Genomic DNA, 24755 nt, shown 5'->3' with positions numbered 1-24755 from the left:
CTCGCACAAAGCACATTGAGGTGCATTACCACTATGTCAGGGAGAGGCTCTCAACAGGAGAGATCAGCTTGGCTTATGTTCCAACACAGGACAACCTTGCAGATCTTTTCACAAAGGTATTGTCTCATGAGAAGCTTGAAGCTTTCTGCAAAGCTTTGGGCTTACTCCCCTTTGTGGACTGATCATGTCCTCAGGGCATGGCACTTCCCTTTACTCATGTGCCAGCTCTCGTTCACCGCATCACTCCAGTGGGGATTTGTTACCATATACATGTGGTAGTGATGTGTGTGAACACACTAGGACCGCCGGGGCATTTTTTCCCTCTTTAGGAGGTTTTTCCCCCCGTGCATTGTATATACAGCCATCACTCTAGGGCAATATATCTTTCCATTGCACACTAAGTAACACACTCTCTATTGTGCGCCTTGAGCTTCCTTCGTCTTCTCCAAGCTGTGTGCGTTTCTCTGCAACCCTAATTCCAACACCTAATTCACCATGAGAGAGCATATCCATGGATTTTATCTTTGGATTGCCCAAGTCTATCCATGGGAATACAGGAATAAGGACGATAGTAGACAGATTTAACAAACAAGCACATTTTGTATCTGTCAAAAAGACTATTAAGGCCCATCAAATGGCAACCCTCTTTATATCACAAATCTTCAAATACCATGGCTTGCCAATGTCTATAGTGTCGGATAGAGATCCTAGACTGATCAGTAATTTTTGGAAGGGTCTCTTTGAGAATTTAGGTACAAGGCTAAACTTCTTTTTGGCCTATCATCCCAAAATGGATGGCCAAAGTGAAATAGCTAACCTAACAATTCTTCATCTATTGAAATCTTATGTCACAAAAGTAGATCAAAGTCCCAATGGGAGAAGTACTTACCTTTTGTGGAGTATGCTTACAACACTGTACATACTTCCACAAGAAAAGCACCCTTTTAGGTGATAGAGGGAAGATAAAAAAGTCATCTGCTACTTAAGGTACATGAGAAGATCTTCGCTGCAGATGAATATAGCCGAGACTGCAAGAATCTTTCCAAAAGATTAAAGATGCTATATCCATCACTCAGCAAAGGCAAAAGGTTGCAGCTGATAAGCACAGAAGAGCCCTAGCCTTTAAACAAAAATAATTGGGTCTTGCTTAAGTTTCCCAAGGCTGAATTAAAGCACACAACGGACAAGAATCCAACGGGACACCTAAAGTACTATGCTAATCTAGCAAAAAGGTACTATGGTCCCTTTCAGATTCTTAGGCCAATCAATGAGATGGCCTATCAACTCAAGTTGCCCGGCCATTGGCTCATACACAATGCTTTCAACATGAGCCTACTAAAGCCTTACAAAGAAGAGCCACCTCAAGAAGCAATCATTGAAGGCCCACCAGAGATCGAGGACTAAGAAGAGGTGCTGCAGGCTGAGTCCATTCTCCGACACGAAGACAAGGTAGTATGAGGCGATAAGACTATCCAATGATATCTTATCAAGTCTAAAAATGATCCTTTTGAAGAAGATGCTAGATGGATGCAAGGCATAAAATTAAAGGATAACCTAAATCTTGTCAATGCTTACAATGATTCCCTAGAGTAAGCAAATGTAAATATGTATAAATGAACAAAGTTTTTGTCTTATAAGACTCTCTTTTTCTTTACTGTGCGCACATGTTAATCGGTAAGCATGCTTAGGATCATGTTTGTGGGGACGACGTCTCCCGAACACCAAGTAGAGTTTGTCACTCTACTACGGAAGATTGATACGTCCTCCACCTACTAGCAAACAGACTAATGACTAGGCTTTATCTTCTCTACCTCATAGTCGAGGATGACTATGATTTCAAGAGAGAGGTAATGTCATAAAAACTAATATCTAATTCTTCCAAACTATTTTCTCATGTTAAACTGGCCATTTAATATGGGGAAGTACCAGGGGAGTAAAAGCTAGAATATTGGTAAGGCTGCAAGACCGATCTCTGTAGGGATCCAAAGGAGGAAAAAGAGGGATCCAAAGGGGAACAATCTGCAAAAGAGCAATGTGCTTCAATGGGGCTTAAAAGACCTAAGGTTCAACTCCATTAAGACTTCCATAGGCTAAAGTTCCTAAAATTAACTCAATTGTCCAATGGCCAAAGTAGGGGAAAATTGGATGGTCATGGGAAGACTAAAAAGTCTTCCCACATCCCTAGGAAGGAGGGGGCGAGCCCTAATAGTAGGGGATGAGAGAGAAACACACACACACACACACACACACACACACACACACACACACACACACAAACACATACTTCAAAGCTTCCCCTTTACACAAAGGGAACACTGGACACATATTAGGCTCCTAGGCTAGTTGCCCCCAATCTCCCCTCAAATCCTATTGGATGGCCATAGACGTGGACCAATGAGAACTAGGCTAGAGTGAAATTATTCTAATCAATTTAAAAATGCTTGATAAAAGAACCAATAGAAATTAAGCTCCCTAGAAGACTATTGGACAGTCTACCAAGGGGTCCAATGAGCATCCAACAGCCTGATGGCTTGCCTCATTCCTATTGGCCAGAAGACTAAGAGGTCCAATGGGAGTTTAATTGAATTATTTAATCACCGAAAGCTCTCACAAAAGGGGAAAGGGGGACAATGTCACAAGGCTATCAATTATGCTTCTAATTTGTGATTGGCTAAGCTTTGCAAGAGCCAATAGGATGCCAGCATGAGCAAAAATCGAGGGAGTTTGGCATTTTAGTCTATCTTTTATGCTACACACACACGCGCGCGCACGCACACACACACACACACACACACACAACTCATGTGTGCAAGAAGAACTCCATCTCCTTTTCCCAGCATTGAGAAGTAGAGGCCTACACCAACAACTCTTGGCTATGAAATGCAAATCCAACCAAGAGACAAGCTTCAATGGCATGCTCATCTCCTCTACCATGCTAATTACTAAGCTAAGCTATGCTATTAGAGTGATTATGTGAGGAGAATACTTCTTTCTCATAAGATACATCTTCTTCCTCTCAATCTATCCTCATTCCCTGGTAGCTCTCACCATTTTTTAAGGTGTGTGAGGTATTGGGACTGAGGCTAGGGACACTAGGTGTGTTTTTCAAGCATAATTTGGTGCATGAAGATTCCATCTTCATTGTACCAACTAGTATTATTAAGGAACAAAAAGATTGTATTGTACAAAAGTCTCCTTTGATGGGAGAAGCTATAATACAAAGCCATTATGGAGGGGGGACCGGCTCCATGTAAATCTCGTCCTCAACTATTGTAAATTGTTCTATTTCTCTCTCTTTTCAAGTATTGTCAATGCCAAATTAGCTAGGTGTAAATTGCTATGTTGCTTTCTCAAATTAAGTACTCTCTCTATGCTCATTAGGAATTTGTTCTTAATGAACCGATCACTATGTTATCAATTTCCCTACACACAAGTTACTCGTGCATTAAATGTTACAACACACAACATGCTATCACTACAATCGGTGCAAAAGGTAAATTGACATTGAGATCTTGTAGGATGCACCATTGGTTCTTCAATATGCCAAATGCATTTTCTATCTTACCCTACCCTTTACAATTTTCTTGTCAAATGCATTCTTCGTAGCTAACTCTTGTTGATCTTTTGACTTGAATGCTTTGGGTAAAAAACTTGTGGGATAATATGCGGACTTACCAACAATGTAAGGTCTAATGGACAAGTGGTTTAGGGTTATAAGTGGTGCACTCAAAACCTCACAAGATTTCATTTTTCTATAAACTATCGAGCCCTTAAACACAGTAGAATCGTGCAAGCCTTCTGGTGCATTACAAACAATATCTCAAAAAACTTATTTGAGTCCACTATGCCTTGTAGCAAAATGCTATGAAATCCATGGTGGCTAATGTACTGTGTAAGAAAAAAACTCTTGGATTGGTTTGTGAGCGAGCTCGATGTGTGTGCCATCAATTGTACCACAAATATTGGGAAGGGCGGTGATTGCCTCAAAGTCACTAATGATTTGGGCAAGGCATGCAACTAAAGAAACTACAATCTCGCATCTATTCAACATTTCTTGTCCGCATAGAACACCCGCGATCAATTGGGTGTACTTACGGATAGCGGAGTCCCCTATCCTGAACAACTGTGATAGCGTACAAGAAGAGTGCCCATGGGAGAAACACCAAAGTACACATGCAAGGGCAAGGTCGGCTTGAATTGGCTCCCTGTGGAATTCTATCACCTCTCCGCAAGGTAGATGGGGCAAAATGAGTCCCTTTAACTTATTGAAGGACTTGAATGACATTCTATAGTACATCCAAAATGTAACTTGGTTCTCAAGATGAGATGCACTGCAAAAGACAGAGTGAATGGCATGCAAAAGGACACTTGCCTAGAGTAACACCACGGCATGTGTGCCCGAGTGGACATTAAACCATTTTCAATAAACATGTAGATAAATGACGCACACAACAACATGCAAGAGGTAAACAAGAACTAAGTGTCTAGAGTACTTGACTGGCCATACAAGAGGTGAGTTCTCGCCTTCATTAAGATTGAATACATGTCAATTAAAAGTTAAGAACAAAAACAATTTGGCTACCTCATCCATCGTACATGAGAAATGTAAAGAAAATAATATATTTGCACATGAACATTAACACCCAAGTGCAACCTCCCTCCCTCTCTCAAGTTTTAACAAAATGGTGAAGATGCATACCTTTGGTCGACTCCTCAATGCTTTTGCAAATGCTTATTGTGTTTGCATGTACATGTCCATCCTTTTGGTGTCCTCCATCCTTAGCTTGAACATTCTCTCATGCTCTCATAGGTCCTTGTCATCCTCTCCTCATGCCTGTGTCTCTCTTTTTCAATGGTCTTCATGGTGTCAAGCACGGCTTTCCACCCATTGCCTAGAGCACAAGCAAATGTCCCAAGTAATGCACGCTTAGGCTCTATAATTTTTTGTGCTTTACTCCCAGCCCTAAAAGATTCACTACTATCCTGAACTGTGGTACTGTCATTTCTATCACTCATTTGAACACTTGAGCTATCCTCCTCTACATCCACCTCATTCCCCTCCTTGTCATCTTCCTCGCCATCCACCTCATGCACCTCAGGAGGATGTGAGCTAGAAATATCAAATGCTCATGGAATGCCCACACATCCTGGTGTTGTTGACCATAGGTGTCAATCAACTCAAAATACTCCCAACTAGACCTCACCCCTCCTATGGCACTTGTCTCTCCCTTCTCCTTTTGTTTGAAATTTTTTTGCAGGGTGTCTCCTCACAATTGTAATCCATCTCCACCTCTTTGTTCAATTGGGTGGTGACATCATCCCAATCTTTTGGTCTTAGATTACCTTTCCTGACATGCACCCACCTCTCTTCTTTATGCTTAATGCATGATGTGGTAGCAATATCTATCCATGTCGCATCAACTCGATGGGGCCTCTTTTCCCTGTTTTGTGGCTAGCCACTATCCAAAGGTGCCACATTTTGACTAGACACAAGAGCAATAGTGGACGGTCACACTAGTAGGGGGAACTATGGGTGTAGCACTCACTTGAGGGGTCTAGGATATAGTCACTACAATGGAGGGTCCAATGACCACGCCATGCTGTTGAGCAATTGACATGGAATTAACAAGATTAGAAGGCCTAATCATGGAAGCAATGGAATCCTTGACAATCGATAAATCATGGAAGCCCTGGAAGCTAAGGTTTGCCCATTGGGAGCACTAGGTTGCATTTGAGGTGGTCTACCAAATATTGTAGCCACATGGAATATTTGGGGGCCACCTAAGGTCGCATTATGGTCTTGGGAGTCAAGAAGCGCCTTATTAACATGAGAATCAAGTCAATTGTCTTCCTAAAGCATGCCTAAGAATATAGCATTTCTTCATTATGTAAAGACAAAATTAGCTTGGATGGCTAACCTAGCCAATTAATTAAAATTGTTGGATAATACAATTTTTAAATGCCATCCCATATTTCTAATTAATGAATAAAAAAACAAAAAGCAAACCATAGTAACTCAAGGGTTACCCAACCAATGATCGACAAGCTTGAAGAGGAGCTCAAGACAATGGTGAGAAGCCCAAGTAGAAGATGGGACACTCTCAATGATGAGGCCAATCCAATGATGTGAGAGCTCCGGCTAACACAATGTGCTAAACAGGAGGACTACAACTTGCGCCAAACTTTGGGACTGCAGATTGCACCAAACTTTGGGATTGCATCTTGCACTCACACAACAAGTGTCGAAGGGGAGAGCACTTTGAAGAAGTAGCCATGGGAGAGTTCAAGGCCGTTGGGAGTGCTTGATGTTGATTGGCTTGACACTCATGGGTGCACTTGACTAGAATGTGTCGGATGTGGGCTACAACAGCCAACCAACCAAGTGGTAGCCAAAAAAAGCAATACCACTTAGCTGGCTAGCTACAACAATTGTGCTCATGCCAAGAGAGGAGATAGCTCTTGTAATAAGCACAAGGGGTAGCCAAACGTTGGATTTGTAATGTGGAGATCACTTTTTGATTGATCATTGGCTAAGAAAGTTCAAGGGTCACCTCCTCTAATTAGCCTACTCACAAGTTGTCGGTCCAATCAAAATGCTTGCCATCTGTTGAGCTCCCAACATGTCGGGTGTCCACTTTCCAACCATGATATGATTTTAGGGAATTTTCGTTAACAAGTTGGCAACCTTGAGCACAACGACCTCGATCAGTCCTTCGGTAGTCATTTTTTCAAAGGAGTAAATTGGCCAACTATGAGACATGAGTACAACGATGGTGGTCAGCCGGCAATCAAGGAGACCACCATGAGATTATAAAGAGCTCCTTTTTTTTGGTAGTTGCTTAGCAGCATGCTACGAGGGGATTTGTGTGCGTCTGTCGCACGTGTCAATGCAAGGAACATGACAATACACTGTGTGCGAGCCACAAATGGCTCCAAGCACGCAAGTAGCCTAAACTAGTAAGCTCAAAGATGGCGATGGTGTGTCACTCACCGCTCTACGCTTGCTGTCATGGAGGATTCCTCGCCATGAAGAAGAAGGAGCCGCCGCTGCGCCGCGCTCAACCGCTTCGCCGCCGCCGTGCCATCGTCGCAATGCTCGAACGCACACACTCTCTCTCTCTCTCATGCATACACACACACACAAAGAGATGAAGAAGAAGAAGATGGAGATGGAGCAAGAGCACTCTTCAATTGCACAAATGAAAGAATGAGTGAATTTTAGGTTTAGTTGAGTTTTATATGAGCTCACCCCATTCACACTTGGGCGCCCATGCTTAGCCAACTAATCCCTTGAATGTTCCAGATAGAGTGCGCCTCTCATTGGCGACCACTCTTACCCTTTTCCTATTGGATTGACAAGCCTGGTAACTGACTCTACCAAATAAATAATACAACGTCTGTCGTAGGTGATAGGAATGTGCGTGAGGGTTGACATGCCCCCCTTCCTGATGTAGATTCCGTCCTCGGAAGCTATTGAGTTGAAGCTCGTTCGTTGAGGTGGAAGAGCATTTGAGATGAATGTTCTTAGCCTTCTTCAATCACTACAAAATCAAACAACATTGGCACAGTAATTGCATTCTCATATACAATTAAAAAGCATATGCAGTTTTAGGCAGACAAATTGATTGGTAGCATAATTTTAAACCATTTGTCAGCAATAAACAGTAAATTGCAATATAATCAAACGCATAAACAGTTGGGAAGGTAAAAACTAAACAAGTTCGGGGTCGCTAATTCAACGATCGAAAGGCACTAAAGATCGACTATTAATACCATGGGTAAGATTCTTAATTTTCTCTGGTCAATTAAGTTGTTTAATCGCAAGAGCCAAGTATTTCATGTTCGAGGGCTGACTAGAGGCTATACCTAAAAGACCTTGTAGTTAGCTACGATAAAAGGAATTTCTCTTGAAATCATCGCCTGACTGATTACCTTTTCTTTGACCCCTCAAAGTCTTTTCACATTGTTTCAATTTTGATGTGTGTGCTTATTTTGTATGCCTTGGGTTTTTTGCTTTTCAAGGAAAAGCGCCCACACTGGGAACCTCTAGGGCTCTAGTACCATACGCGATACATGTGAGTGAAGTACCAAATCAAGCTGAGATTTCTCTTCTAGCTTAAGATTTTACATTGTGGCACTTTGAATTTTTTTTTGTACGTTTTCAGTATTTTAATTTTGTAACTTTGGGGGGCCATATAACACTGTTACCCTTCCCAGGCTCATCATATTAGTAAACTCCCTTTATAATACTTAAGCTAAAGGTCAATAGGGACTAAGCCCACTAGAAAGCTCTAGTACATTTCACACAATGCTGCCTAAATTGGATTAAGAACCTAAGTAACCATTGATTATTAGGAGGGAATTCCCCATGGTATTAAGAGAAGATCATTAACGCCTAGCTTGGATAAACTAGCTTAGTCGGACTGCTTGATTTTTAAACCTAGACAAATGATTATGACAAAAAATTACATTGAATTTAATGTTTTATACTAAGCAAATGCGCAGAATATTATGCTACCAATCACAATTAAAGCAGACAAACATAGATGCAAAAAAGATAAGGGGTAATGCTAAATGGACAAAAACACCTGTTTGTGTTGATGGTCGCGCTTGATTTGAAGTGTGAACGAGAGAAAGATTCCATGAAGGTCCAAATCCTAACAACAGCAATTGTTCCTGTACACACTATGAAACACAAAGAATACCTCTAGGAGGCACATCAGCGGGAAGAAAGAACTCTGCTAATCACTCAACAACAGCAATGGTTCCTGTACACACTATGAAACACAAAGAATACCTCTAGGAGGCACATCAGCGGGAAGAAAGAACTCTGCTAATCACTCAACTCTAAAATAGAAACACGCCTATTGTAGTAATCCTACCTACCCTCCATCACTCGAGTGATGAGGATCAAAGGTGTTTTATGACATAGGTTTCTGTTTTAGTGTACCGGATGTGAATGTGTAGGTCTAGGTCAATGTTTTGACTTTTATTGTGCATAATCATTTGCTAATTGCTCTTGCTCTTTATTATTTTTGTTTTTTGTGAGGATAAGGCTTTATATATACATTCCCTAAGATTGGGAGATTGAGAGGTAAGGGAGGAAGGTTGAGAGGGGAGTGAGTGAATGATGACTGTCAGCAAACACTCCCCCCTTCCCTGGGTAGATGATACTGCTTGAAATGTGCTCCTCACCCTTTGAAACCAATTGTTCCAATTGATAATAGGTGAGGATTTTTGCCAGTAGTTTTCCATTACCTTAGGTATCTCATCGAGTTGCAAGGGTGGTAAGGTACTCTCCCAAGTTGAATTTTAGCTACGTGTGAAGCTAAAATATGCAATTTTAAAGGGCGACTAAGGCCTGAGCCTGAGCGTGAGCGTGAGCTTGGGCTTGGGTCTAGGCTTGGGTCCGGGTGATATTCCCGATCCTGGTCCTACTTTTTTTTTTTGGGGATAAGGTCGCCGCGGCCTGCGCGCGAGCACACACACACTCTACCTACCTACTTACAACTAATACACCTACTGTTACACACTAACACACTTCATTAGCTCTAGCAGATCTACTTCCTACTTACTGTACTTTACATTACACAGAACTAACAACCTTAATACTAACACCTTATCACAGAGAAAACACAGTACCTTTCAAAACTCCATTAACAAAGAAATACTCAGTAGCAAAAACAAAATCCTTCTTCTCAACACGCACACCTTCCTTCCCTACCCTTCCTACAATTGAAATTGCACCACAAAGAAGCACAGGTGCCACTCAAGCTTAGTGTATGGCATTTCCTGGCAACGACGCAAAAAATGTGCACATCTATCGCATGCATCAATGCAAGGAACTTGCCAATACACTGTGTGCGAGCCACAAATGGCTCCAAGAACGCAACTAGCTTAAACTAGTGAGCTCAAAGATGGCGATGGTGTGTCACTCACCGCTCTACGCTTGCTGTCGTGGAGGATTCCTCACCGCCGAAGAAGAAGGAGCCGCCGCTGTGCCGTGCTCAACCACTTCGCCGCCGCCGTGCCGTCATCCCAATGCTCGATTGCGCACACACTCTCTTTCTCTCTCACACATACATACACACAAAGAGATGATGAAGAAGAAGATAGAAATGGAGCAAGAGCACTCTTCAATTGCACAAATGAAAGAATGAGTGAATTTTAGGTTTAGTTGACTGTTATATGAGCTCACCCCATTCACACTTGGGCGCCCATGCTTAGCTAACTAATCCCTTGAATGTTCCAGTTAGAGTGTGCCTCTCATCGACGATCACTCTTACCATTTTCCTATTGGACAGACAAGCCCGATACGTGACTCTACCAAATAAATAATACAACGTCCGTTGTAGGTGATAGGAATGTGCGTGAGGGTTAACAGGATCCAATCCATCAAAGTCACCTAAGAATCAAACTCAACCCCTTCACATGCCATTCTCACATAGTCCATGAGGGTGGTTCCCCAAGCCTCCATAGACTATGCACTCACACACGCCTCACACACACACAACACAACACAATGCACAAAATGCAAAATTTTTAAATTCTTTTCATGATTGAAATATGCTCGCAGACATACATACCAAGAAAAAAGAATGTTTTTTGGGTTTATTGAAGATGAATTCTCACACATACACATATAAAGAGAGTATATACATGCAGCACAAAGATGCAAGCAGGAACACAATCATGCAAATGACATACAAACCCTAACACTATCACAAAAAAAGAACAAAGCAAACAACCTCTTTGCAAGCTTGGTTCATTAGTCCTGTACAAACATAGAATACACAAGAAATAATTACACACATTGAAGTGATTGAATAAAAGCTCAACATGCATCACATGTACTCCTAGTTATTTGCAAGCATCTCAAGCTCGTAGATTATTGCATTTCACAAACTCATTGAACAATGTAGCATGCATCTTGAGCCCGATGGCTCATTGTCGGGTTACCATTTGCCATCTTAAGTGCTCAACATCATTTGGATGTGGATCAATTGCATCACCTGGATCAGGTTCTCCTTTTGATTAGACATAACTATGTAGCACATAGCATGCTATCATCACATTGATACAAAAGGAAAATTCACATTGAGATCTCGCAAGATGCACCATTAGTTCTTTAATATGCCAAACATGTTTTCTACCTCGACCCTACCCTTTGCAATTTGCCTGTCAAATCCATTCTTGGAAGCCAAGTCTTGTCGTGCTTTTGACTTGAATGCTTTGAGTAAAAAACTAATGGGTTTAAATGCAGAGTCACCATCATTGTAAGGTCTAATGGACACCCTATTTAATTTTATAAGTGGTTCGCGCAGGCTTTCATGTTTCTATAAACTAATGAGACCTTAAACATAGTAGAATTGTGCGAGCCTCCCGGTGTATTGCAAACAATTTCCCAAAACATCTTCTCTGAGTCCATTATGCTTTTGTAGCAAAATGTTGTGAAACTGATGACAGATAATGTAATGTGCTGGAAAGATTTCATGGATCAGTTTGTGGGCAAGCTTGATGTGTGTGCCATCAATTGCACCACACATATTGGGAAGACTAGTGATTGCTTCAAAGTCACTAATGATTTGTGCAAGGCGTGATCTAGAAGGAACTACAATTTGGCATCTATTCAACATTTCTTGTTTGCATAGAACACAATGCACTATCAACTAGGTATATTATTGGATAATGGAGTCCCCCAATCTAAACAATTGTGATAGCGTCCAAGAAGAGTGGCCGTGTGTGAAATGCTAAAGCACAAAGGCAAGGGCAAGGTTAGTTTGGAAAGGTTCCTTGTGGAACTCTATCACCTATCCACGAAAGATGGGTAAAATTAAGGTCCATTAACTCATGGAAAGCCTTGAATGACAATCTATAATATATTCTAAATGTAGCTTGTTTCCAAGATGAGACACACTCTAGAAGCCGGAGTGAATGGCTTGCCAAAATGCAACTTCCCTTGAGTAATACCACCACATGAATGGCCGTGTTGGGGGTCCCATCGTTGCAATAGCTCCAATGACCAACAAAATTGTCAATACGGAGGGATGAGCTACCCAGCTAGGGCATGGAAACACTCACACAATTAGTGAGCTAATTATGGCAACACAAATGGTTAACTCTACGAGGTGAGCTTCTTGGCCTATGGAGGAGCTAAGCCACAATGAAGGGCAATCTCCATATCCTCTTCTCTTCACCTCCAATCAACCCAATCAAACACACTATGATTGCACGATGCACACAACACTAATCCTATCATGCAACACACTAATCGCAAGCACACACACATAGATCTATCGAACACCACACTCCAATCAAACCTACATGCACACACAAGCAAAAGAAGGCAATCACGCAAGATTAGAGAGGGATTAAGCACTAATTAGTTAAGATCTAGCTAATCTAAGCATCATAGGCAATCATAAGAAGCATGAGAGAGACATAGTGAAAGAGAATGAATCATTGATTAGTGTTAATCAAGTCTCATGAGCAAGGAGAAGCTCAAGGACTCCATAGCCACACACCTCAAGAGTTCTCACGAAAGAGTGCTCTCAACAAATGAGTTTGAGAACCCTAATTTCTTTTACACACTGTCTTATGTACCTAGGGTAAAAATATGCAATGTCTGGGCGCCCAAGGCCTTTAGAGCTCCACCACTTACTGAATCTGCAACCTAGGCACAGTAACTGACCTATTCTTTATAGGTTGGAACTCCCATTGAGCCCATAACACATTAAAATATTACAATGGCTTGAAATAAATTGGGAATTTACACTACGTGACCATTTTGAGAAAACGTGTGATAAATGTGTAACTCCAATCTTTACTGCTTCTTCACTTTGATCTTTGATGTGCATCCGTACATCTTTGGTCTTAAGTAGCTTCTATTAACTGATGTTGACTCAGTTAACAGGCCGAGTGACAATATTGCATCAAAGTAGATCCTTGCGGAGAAACACAGCTCTCAAAATTATATAAACCACATAAACATATGCATCATAAAGCATCGCATAGTAAATGCTACATGGTATGCAACGATGTCAAAAACATCTGGAGAAAGTGCAAATTACAAGCCAATCTATGGCTACCAGAACTTAGATTATCGCAAACCATAGGAAATCATACATAAAGCCTGTATATGTGTGAAAAAATCCACCTATAGGTTGATGCCAACACCATGCCTTGATCGGATCCTAGATCCACCAAAAATCTCCACATGTAATGTTGCAATAAAAATCTCCTACCCTAGAGAGGAAAAGAGAGAAAGAGGGTATATGGAGAGAATGTAGAGAGTGTGTGTAGAGTTAGAGTACATAAAGATTATAGAGGGATGGTTAAAGAGAGAAAAAATAGAGTACATATAGGTTGTAAAGAGAGATGGTTAGAGAGAGGATAGAGATAGAGATTAAGGGATACAGAGAGTAGAGAGAGGATAGAGTAGAGGTTGTAGAGAGATGGTCATAGATTAGGTAGATAGATAGAGTAGGTAGAGAGAGAGAGTGTGTGTAGATATTAGCTAGATAAGCAGAGTAGATTGAGAGAGAGAGAGAGAGAGAGAGAGAGAGAGAGAGAGAGAGAGAGAGAGAGAGATTAAATATTAGGCAGATAGGTAGAAAAAGTAGAGAGAGAAGCGAGGAAGATTAGGTAGAGGTAGAGAAGTGGGTAGAGATTAGGTAGATAGATAGAGTAGGTAGAGAGAGTGTGTGGAGATTAGGTAGATAGAGAGAGTGTAGAGATTAGTTAGATAAGTAGAGTAGAGAGAGAGAGAGAGAGAGAGAGAGAGAGAGAGAGAGAGAGAGAGAGAGAGAGAGAGAGAAGATTAGGTAGAGTAAGTAGAGAGAGAAGTGAGGAAGACTAGGTAGAGGTAGAGAAGTGGGATAGAGAGAGGAATAGAGGGATAGAAGGTATAGAGAAAAAGAGAGAGGGTGTAGATAGAGGTGTATTGTATTACTTTTGTTGTATACACTTATATGCAGGTAATCCATTTGTGAGTGTGTAAATATGTATGCATGTAGGCACTAAGTAAGGCAGCATAGCACCCAATAGTTGAACGTTTCCTCTCATGTATGACTCCCTTTTTAATCATGGCGTCCCAGTAGAAATCCACTCATGTATGGATTATCATGACGTACCCTTGGTTTTACCACGATTGAGATTGTGATAATATCTACATAGGTGTCACTAGACTCTTGGTACTACTAGCCCCTACTTAGGTATGATAGTAAATATGTATGCATGTATATACATATACATGTGTGTGTACCTCTCTCTCTCTATGCCTAATCTACATCTAATCTACTTCTATTTATCCTCTCTCTCTATGACTCTCCATCTACCTCCCTCTCTATGTCCTCTCTATCTACCTTACGTAGAGAGATAGAGGTGTGTAGATTAGGTAGAGATTAGAGAGAGAGAGAGAGAGGTGCATTTAATATTCTATCTACCTCTCTCTCTATGCCTTCTCCATCTGCCTCTATTTACCTCTCTCTTTCTCTCTACGTCCTCTCGAGCTTTGGATTAGGAATGCCTTTTCCATCTATCTCTATTTACCTCTCTCTCTACGCCCTATCTAGCTTTGGATTAGGTGTAGAGGATAGAGATTACCTCCCCCTTCTATGCCCCTCCTATCTACCATGATCTACTTCCCTCTTTATCTACCTTAGGTAGAGAGATAGAAATATGTAGATTGGGTAGAGTACCTTCGTTTTGACGCAAGGTTTGTTTGCCTACTACACTCCACAATAGCTAGCGGCTTATAGTATTTCTGAGTAGACCACACCATGGAGGAGTCATGGAGGGACTCCATACATCCAAAGCCTCGCACCAATAGCACCCCTTCTACCTCCCCTTCTTATTGGCCCACCCCCCTTCCATCATAGGGACCCACACCATTCCATTCTACTTGTGCTTCACCCGAGCCTTGTCAACAATCCACGGGTGGTCGACGAACATCTTCTAGCATCGCATTTAGGCATTCCTCTCAAGATAGCGAGCACTGTGACATGCGGAGTGACGAGGGCTCTTGTTGGGATTCTTGTTTTGGTGGTGGCGGGGGGATGGGATCACCTATTTTGGAGCATGCCTCTCCAACTATAGAGAATGAGGATTGCAATGCACCGGTGCCAGATACACACAGGCGCTACTGTAGGGTCAAGTATTGTGGCGGGATTGATTTTGGCATTGCACATGGCAAGGCATTTCAACGCCCCTTGCAGATTCTTATACACTCAATGTATAAGAATTATTGTATTAAGTTCAAAGACCAACGTCCCGATCATGCACACTATGTCAAGGAAGCATTGCATGCTCGCTTTTCGAACCTCTCCAATGAGCGTTTCTTCATGCAATGGTTGGGGTACATCAAGAAATTTTTAAAAAACAAGCAATCAAGTGTACAGTGTGCTGCAACCAATTAAGTTGCAAATCCGAAGCGGAGCTATCGTGGTGGCAACATGGTTGATACAAAGAGGAAGTGGGCCATGCAAGAAAAGAGTAATGAAGCGACAACGGGTGCATCCCACAGACAACAACACGAAGCGTGAGCCAGAAAAACTCCCACACACTATGGTTTAGGAGACAAAGTAATCTGGAAAGATAAATATGTAAGTAATTTTATTTGTGCAAGCTCTATATAGGAGATATTTTACCATATAAAACTCCTTTCTTATTTTGATCTTAGGAAAATATCACTTCGAGACACACGGAGTTTGATACTTGGTAATGGTTGGTGAAAAGCAATCATATCTCTCCTGAGCAACTCAACTCTGTAATTGGATCTCTACAAGCGATATGTATAGTTAAGAAATATTGTAATAATCATTTTGAATTATTGATTTATCTAATTTGATTTTGGTAGTTGTAGAGTTAGAGTGATAAAACTCATGTATCTTTGGACAAAGAGGAGGATGAGGACTTAGGTTGATATTTTATTTTGTATTCCTCTTTTACTAGTGCAAATATGGCACAACAAACCCTCATTTGCATAAAAAACTCATTTGGAATTTTGGCTTTATTTGTAATTAAATTTTGGAATTTTGTAATTAATTTTAGCTTTATTCTTTTGTGCTTCAAATTATACAGGTAAGGTGTGACATGTAATTTAGAGTATATTGTTAATTCCAAAATTTATTATTATTATTTTATACACTTTTCAAAATGCAATTGATATTTGATATGTTTTATGCAGGTAAAAATAAAGATGCTAATTTGGGCCATCAAAATTAGATGGCCCAAATGAGCATCTTTATTTTTGAAAAGCCGTGTAGCGGCAATATACGCGGTGATGTAGGCAGTAACATACATGGATATAGACGGGATATATATCTACATCTATTATCGCGTATATTGCTATTGGACCAATATTGGGTCCTTTGCCACCATTATTTCTACTCACACAATTTTTTCTCTTTCTATTTTCCTTTGTTAATCCATGGTAATAGTGGCGGTTCTTGACTTTTCCTCTTATAGTGCCCTAGGAGTGATGCAGTGAAAGAGAGCTGGCACATAGAGTATAGGAAAGTGCCATATTGACATGTCAGTCCACATATAGAAGCAAGCCCAAAGCTTTGAACTTCTCATGAGGCAATGCCTTTGTGAATAGATCTGCAAGGTTGTCCTGTGTCACCACATAAACCAACCTAATCTTGCTAGCTGAGAGTCTCTCCCTGACATAATGATAACGCACCTCAATGTGCTTTGTACAAGACTCAACCTGTTAGTGAAGATGAGAGTGCTAGTGTCGGGGGATACGTGCTCGAAACGTGAGCTGGGCAGGCGCTGGGCCACTGGCTGTGAGAGGTGTGAAAGAGAGAGAATAAGAGACGTTGACAACTCTGGCAATCACCGCAATCATCAATTAATCAAATAATACTTTGAGTACAACTTAATCCTTAGCCAAGGCGGGCTGTTAACAGCACCGTCACTCGGATCATCTGCTAACTAGGAGTTTAAGCTCCCGTGATTACAGGATTAACCGGGCCATTAAAGACACCGTGGCTTAATAAGATGATTGATCAAACTTTGGCTAATGACGATGATGGGAATTTCCTCTGTCGCTTTATCTGCTTCATTTACATTCAAGATTCTGCAAACTTCCTTTAAGTTCACTGCGTCGATCATCATGCATCCATTATTGCCAACAGTTTTGCAACTTCCTGCTTTGTGCGCTTTGCACTGCCTTAGTTGTCATTCTCAAGCTTCGACTTCTCCTTTCATCGACTTACTTTGATTGCCGTCACGCTCTGTATGCCCTTGGTAATTTCTCTTTTTCATTTCGACCTTCTTCTTCTCTTGTTTTCCTGCTTCGAGCTCTCCCTTATTTAGTATGCAAGCCTTGAGTCCATCTCCTTGATGCTTTGACTTGAGAGAGAGAACCCTTGTTCAAGCTCGAGAGCAAGATAGCTTGGAGCTCTTGCCTTCCTTTGATCGATTGAGCACGAGAGAGAGAGAGAGAGAAATCTCTTTGCCCTCCCTGCTTACCCTCGAGGGAGAGAAAGACCTGCTTTGCCCTTCAATACGAGAGAGCGAACGAGCCCTTTGCTCTTCCTTCCGAGCTCCCGAACTCTCTTCTCTGGTCTTTGTCACAACTCCCCACACTCTCCTCTCCTCGTTTCCCGTTGCATGCCGAGGACAAAGAGAGAGAGAGAAGACTTTGCTTGCTTGCCGAAGCCAAGCCGAGAGCTAGAGGAAGAGAGCTTTGCTTGCATGCCAAGGACGAGCCGAGATCTCCTTGATCCCTCGAGCTCCCTCCCTTGCGTAGTTTTTTCTTTTTTGAAGCCCTTAAAATAGCCGCTACATATTCCTAGGCAACGACGGTGCCGTCGTTGTGGGAACGGCACCGATGATGTGGCAATGTTGAAATTCCAGCTGAGCTAAATGCGACGAGACCTGCACCGAAACCTTTGCCCTGGCCTGCTCCCCAACTCTCGTTGCATGGCCACCACCTCCCTAGCCGTTCAATGGCCTGCGCGAGCTCCTCCGACTCCTGCCTGCGCCGCTTGCCACTGCCTTTTCACGCCATGCCTTATTTTTTTCTTGGCTTCACATTAAAACCCTTTTTATTATTTGGGTTTTTACCTCTTGGGCGGCCCCTCCTCTTAAGGTTATGGGCGGGCGGCCCTTAAAGGGCACCCCATTTGGCACAAGGCATTGCTTCCTAGTAGAAGGCATCACATTTGGCATGCATTATAGGGCAAGGCACTGTCTACTGCAAGTGAATATCAAAAATTTGCCAAGCACGACATCTTCCTCCGACAGTCCTTGACTAACAATATCTTCGTGAATTTTATTGCCCATAGCATCTCGAATAATGCCACATGCTTCTAAGATATACGTATAGGTGATTGCACTTGCAGGAAGGCATTCCCTTTTTCACTCGGTTGTTAATTGCTTGTATCAGCTTCTCAGATAATGCCAAATTATCCAGCTCAGCAGTGCCGGCAACTGTCACCAGCCTCAAGCCATATTATCTGATTAAGCCGGACTCTGCCTGACGAGCCGTAAATTTGTGTAGACCTCTCAAGCTGCATAGGACACATAGGAACCCTGTTGAGGAGGTTACAATTCCCATATGGCACTCTGATCGAGCGGACCGGACTGGTACATAACCGTTTCCAGTGAATCTTTAACGGCCAATACCTTGCAACCGGAACTCCGATCGCTGATCTGAAAAGACCGATGCGCTCCACAAAGTGAGCACTCCAAGCCCATGCATTCATTTCAATTCTATCACCTCAGCTGCAGTTGCCCAATCCGGTACGCTTCTACAATCAACTTAAACTTCAAACTGCCATAACTTCTTCATCGTAGCTCCAATCGACGAGCCGTAAAAACAGGCCGATAGAGCACTTCAAGCACTGTAGTTCTAGATCATAATATCCCATCTGTGCTCACTTCAAGCATACGTTATGGCATCATTCAGGAATTTGTTGGCCCTTTTAAGCTGCATCTGGCATACATTAATCATTAAAATTAGCATGTTAACAAGCCTTGATCACTGCTCACTAAATATGTAGGCTTCAAAGAAGCTTAGCTTGCATTTCTTGGCTCTTTTTCCCATCCTAGAAGCAGAGCTGCACGACACCAGACTCCTATCCAACTCCTAAATCGTCCATAAGGCATTTGAGTCACACACACTTAGCCATAGGTGTGAAGGTTACCATGTATGCAGCCTCACAACTAGAGAACCACTCATGCACAGTCGTGTGTCATAGCAACTAGTCCAATCCAAAGCAAAAAAGCATGAAAATTTTCCGACAATGATGGGCATCCCTTAGTATAAAAAAAACCCAAGATATATAGTTCCACTCAAATAGCAAAAGATTCTTTTAACTGCCTACCAATGCTTAGACCCTGGGCTATGCATAAATTTGATCACTTGCCAGATTGCAAACTAATTATCTGGCCTTATAATGTGCACATAAATGAGGTTACCAGTAGATGTCTGGTAGAGTGTAACATCTATAGGATCTCCAACATCATGTAGAATCAACTTCAACCTGTCTTCATCTTCAAGTCCAAATCTACTTAGAAAAGTTTGCACATACTTTACCTGACTGTGTATTTGAATCAGTCTTGAATTCAGCAATATGTATTGCATTCAGACCAATGCGAGTAGTAAATCATCCATATACACACAAAAATAAGGTAAACCATCATCCACACATTTTACATACAAAGTGCTCTTAGTTGGACTATTTCAAAAGACATGTGTAGTCAAATGGTTGTCCATTTTCTCATACCAAGCATGAGAATATTACTTTCAACCATACAAAGTGCTCTCAGTTGGACTATTTCAAAAGACATGTGCAGTCAAATGGTTGTCCATTTTCTCATACCAAGCATGGGAATATTACTTTAAACCGTACAATGATTTATTACATCTGCACACTTTCTTTTTCCATCCTTTTTTGACAAAACCACAAGGCTACATTACATACACTTTCTCATACAAGTCTTATCCTTTGGATGCATACATCTAGTGTCTGGTAAATATCTGGATGGACAAAGCAAAGAGGACAAAGACCCAAGAAAACCCCCCCAGATACCCAACAAAGATATATGATAAGTGCAATATGAACCCCCCAAAAACCCAATGAGAAAGATGGAGGGAACTTTAAGATAAAATAATGTGCTAAATATCCACTGCCAGGGAGCGCTGGAGTGGTTGGAATATAGAGACACTTGCAAATAACAAACACGACACAGACACAAAGATGGTGAAGATTTGTATAGTGAATGCTTGCCAATCGACACAATGAGAATATACGTAAATTGTGCTTATGTTATGATGTCTGAGTGTAAATTGCTTTTACAAATATTTGCTTTGTTTTTATATCAAAATGGAGCGAAGGAGAGAAAACTTATCTTTGAAATCGCTACGTCGAAATTCGAAACTCGATGCCGAGGTTCAGAGTGATTCTCACGACCCTCGAGGATTAAATTTTACAAAGATTCACTATTTTTGTTAAATTAAAACTTTTCACGGAAGTTTGCTACGTGTGGCTATATGAAAATGACAGTGCGTGAAGTGTGCGAATAGCTAAGCAAGGAGTCTTCACTTTAATGGCGATCGTTGCGCCGTCGCTTGTGCGGTTTGACGGTAGTCGAAGCTTTGATGGCCGTCTTTGTAATAATGCTTGAAATCTGCGAGTGAAATCAAAAATAGTGGGAGAGCACCTCTCACCGTTTGACGGTGAGCTAGTTTCTTCCCTTTAATTTAGATGCAACTTCGCTCTCTCTCACTCACGCTTTTGGCACTTTCACTTTCTCTCTCAACTTCTCTCTCCTCTCTCGATTCTTCAAAGAAACCGACACTGCTATCTCTTTCTCCTCTATTCTATACAGAGAGTCAAGCTCTCTCTCCTCTTGCTCGCCTATGGGAAGTCCCCCTTGTGCTTGTTAATTGAATTCTTCTTTTCTCGTTTTTTCTTTTATTCTCTCCCCCTATGTCTGACAACGTGCAGCAAAGGGATAAAAATCCCTTTCTCTTCTTTTTTTCTACGCAGAAGACTCTCTCTCTCAGCTTGGTCTTGGTCCTTGCTTGGACTCGCCCTATAGAGGAGCTTTCCTAGCTCTTGCTTTTGGCTATGGCCTTCAGATAGCAAGGCTCTCCTTCTCTCTCGCTATCGACCACAAGCAAGGCTGAGCCCCTCTCCGACCCTCGGCAGCACACAACAGGGCCGAGCCCTTTTTTCCTTCGCAGGGCCGAACCCCCTCTCTCTCTCTGGTTCTTGGCAGCACATAGCAGGGCCGGCTCTCTCTCTCTCTTCGAATTACTGCAAAGATAAACTCTCTCTTTCTCTTTCCCCTTGTTCTCGGCAGCAAACCCTCAGGGAGAAACTCCCTCTCTCTCTTCGATTTCTCAGAGAGGTTCCCTCTCTTTCTTCAAATCAATCAAAGAGGTTCCCTCTCTTTCTCTTTCTTTGATTTCAATAGGGCCGAGCCCTCGACTCCCCCTTGGGCTTGGTTTGCAACAAGAAAATACACACACACACACACACACACACACACAAAGTACACAATGTATGCTCTCAAGAAAATTCTCACAAATGCTCACAGCTTGCTTCCCCAACAGCCGACTAGGCACAAATGGAACCCCATCCCCCTCTTCTCTCTCACAAGCAGACACGAACCCCCCAAAGGCATCCCTTCATTTTACTTTTTTTTGTTATTATGCCTGCTCTAAAAACTCTAACCTTATAACTTTGTAAATGGAATGAGCACTTGAAATTAAAATGTACACTACAAGCATCCTTTTAGTATTTCTGGTTGATCCTTGTCGCGACCATCATTTGCGATCCTAGTGTAAACTTTGAGTTTCTTGAGCACTACAAAAACAACCAACCTTCCTCGACGAGGCTTAAGCACGACATCTCAAACAATCACAATATTGACAGTGATAATGCTGATGCAAACAAATGCAACACAGTGGCGGTGACAAAAATGCGTATGCATGCCGTGGTGCAATGATGCGGGGATATAAAGATAGCACTCCCTCTCGGAAAAAAATGCAACATCTAGATTCCTCATTTTCAGTCTTGTCCTCGTCAAGTGCATCATTTACATTTGCATAAAAAATAAGCTAATTTGTGACATCGGTTGAAACCTACATAGGTTGAATATTTGCCTCATTTGGACTTATATTGTATTCACACCATTGAAAGAGGCAATAAGGTATCCAAAATGTCTTGTGAGCTTCCACCTGTCTCTTTACATGACAACAAGGGCTGAATTGCATCTTCCAAATAAAATAAAATTTGAGAACTCAAGATAAGTTTTGATTGTGGATGATATAACCTATAACCCTTACTTTGAATACTATAACCAACCAATAAAGATGCATTTGACAACCTTATCATCCAATTTCATGTGTTGTTATTGCGGCGCTAAAGTAAGCCAAGCAACCAAAAACACACAATTGACCATGGATGGTTTCTTATCATGCCATGCCTCATATGGAGTCATACTATGTAAAGATTTGGTGGGACACCTGTTCAACTCACATGATAGCCTCTGGCCAAAAAGCATGTAGCAAAGTTTGGCTTTTGACCATACATTGTGTGCCATTAAAGAACTTGTTTTTCTTCCTCAACAAAACCATTTTGTTTAGGTGTATAAGACATTGTGCATTGGTGTTTTCCCCCACAAACAGTCAAAATGCATCAAATTCTTTTGAAATTTACTACCCCCTCAATCAAAACAAAGGGTGTCCATAGGACAATTGGATACATTTTTAGAGAAAAAACTATTTTGAAGCACGTAAAAATTTGGACTTAAGCAGATATATCCATGTCTATTGTGAGTAATTATCAATGTAAGTCACGAAGTACAATTTTTTACTAAAAGGAGTGTGCATCGAGCCGTAAACATCATTGTGAGAATGAGCAACAACTTGCGAGTAGTCTTCATTGAACCATCTTTAGAAAAGTTGGAATGACATTGCTGTATTTTTCCCAAAATAGGGCCTTCACAAACATGCTTAGATGGTATCTCCAAAGGGCGCAATGAGACAACTAATTAGATCTCTACAAATGCATTAAACTGGCACAATTCAAATATCCGAAACGTGCATGCCATAGTTTAGCATCTCAAACAGCTTCAAAATTTGTAACTACATTTGCAAAGTTTTCCACACATTTTCCATAAGAATCGAGCTCGTAAAACCCACGAGACTAGGTACTTGATGCCACAATAGTATCACCTAAAGTAAGATCATGAACAGAGTATTTTTCATCCACAAACTTTACAAACAAGATCAAGTCGTGCTAATGCAGAAGAAAAAAATAAATTCTTCTTGATTCTAGGCACAAAAAATACATAAAAAAGCATGAAGAAACTGCCATTAACTGCAATGAGTATAATCTTTCCAACTCCTTGAACAAAGAGACATTGTTGGCACAAGTTATAATATTCTCATTGGAGATAGAACCTAGAGAAGTGAACATGCCACGATGAGATGTAATGTGCTCTGTAGCACCAATGTCAAAATACCATACATGTGGATGTGGAACCTCAATCATGCATGCATCATGGGGATAAGGGTCATAGTGGCACTACGTACTAAAAGCCCATTCTGCATCAACAATAGAATTTGTAGATTCTGCAAAAGTTGCATTTGAAGAAGATTCATTTTCTTTCTTACGTCAATTTTTAGCCTTTATTTGAACATTGCTTTATCAAGCAATCAACAGTTCACAATAGTTGCAATGTAACCTTTTCTTTTCTTTCTTAGTAGATTTACGAGATGCATTGTTGTTATGGGAGATAGTTATCGTGAATGTTTGCTACTTGAAGAAGGAAGATTGGAAGTAGCAGCATTGTTATTGCTACCTCTTCTTTGTGCAACAACAAAAGCTTGATAGACAACACGTTTCTTAGTCCTTTTTTCCCTTGACATAACCTCTTATAATAGAAAACTGACCAACGCATCAAATTTAATAGCATTATCGTTTCCCTGTCGAACAAGCCTCAAAGCTGAAACAAAAGTCTGATATGAATCTCGAAATACATCCAGGATGATACGCAGAAGTGAATGGTTAGGAATGACTTCATATGTAGTAATAATTTGCTCATTGATATCTTTAATTTTAATAAGAAAAATGTCCATTTTGTCTTCTTTATGCATTATCTTTGATTCTAGTTGTTTGCACATATATGCTATTTTTTCCTCATTGCAACCTACATACAATCTAGCTAGAAAATTTCAAGCCTGTTTTGCTATTTTTGCTCAACGAACGTGAGGAGTAATGGTGCGCTTGATAGACAACACAAACAATGCATGCACCAGCACATCATTACTATCATAATGAGCTTGTTCAACTATAGATAAAACGACACGAATAGTAGGGGCAGAATTAGACTGCAATATCCTTCACAAAACCTAGGTATACATAAAAAACTTTAACAATATGATATACACCCTTGGAAACAAGTACATGCTACATCATGTAAGTCCATAATGGATAGTTGTCTCCATCCAATTTGTCATCAACGAGCAACATCTTGAAAACTTTATTGCTCCCAGTTGTTAACCCTCACGCACATTCCTATCACCTACAACGGATGTCGTATTATTTATTTGGTAGAGTCAGGTACCGGGCTTGTCGGTCCAATAGGAAAAGGGTAAGAGTGATCGCCGATGAGAGGCGTACTCTAACTGGAACATTCAAGGGGTTAGTTGGCTAAGCATGGGTCCCCAAGTGTGAATGGGGCGAGCTCATATAAAAGTCAACTAAACCTAAAATTCACTCATTCTC

The sequence above is a fragment of the Adiantum capillus-veneris genome, chromosome 27 (assembly GCF_014529385.1).
Source record: "Adiantum capillus-veneris isolate H3 chromosome 27, ASM1452938v2, whole genome shotgun sequence".
Lineage (NCBI taxonomy): Eukaryota > Viridiplantae > Streptophyta > Polypodiopsida > Polypodiales > Pteridaceae > Adiantum > Adiantum capillus-veneris.
The sequence above is the reverse complement of the archived record's forward strand: the minus strand, read 5'-3'. Positions refer to the sequence as shown.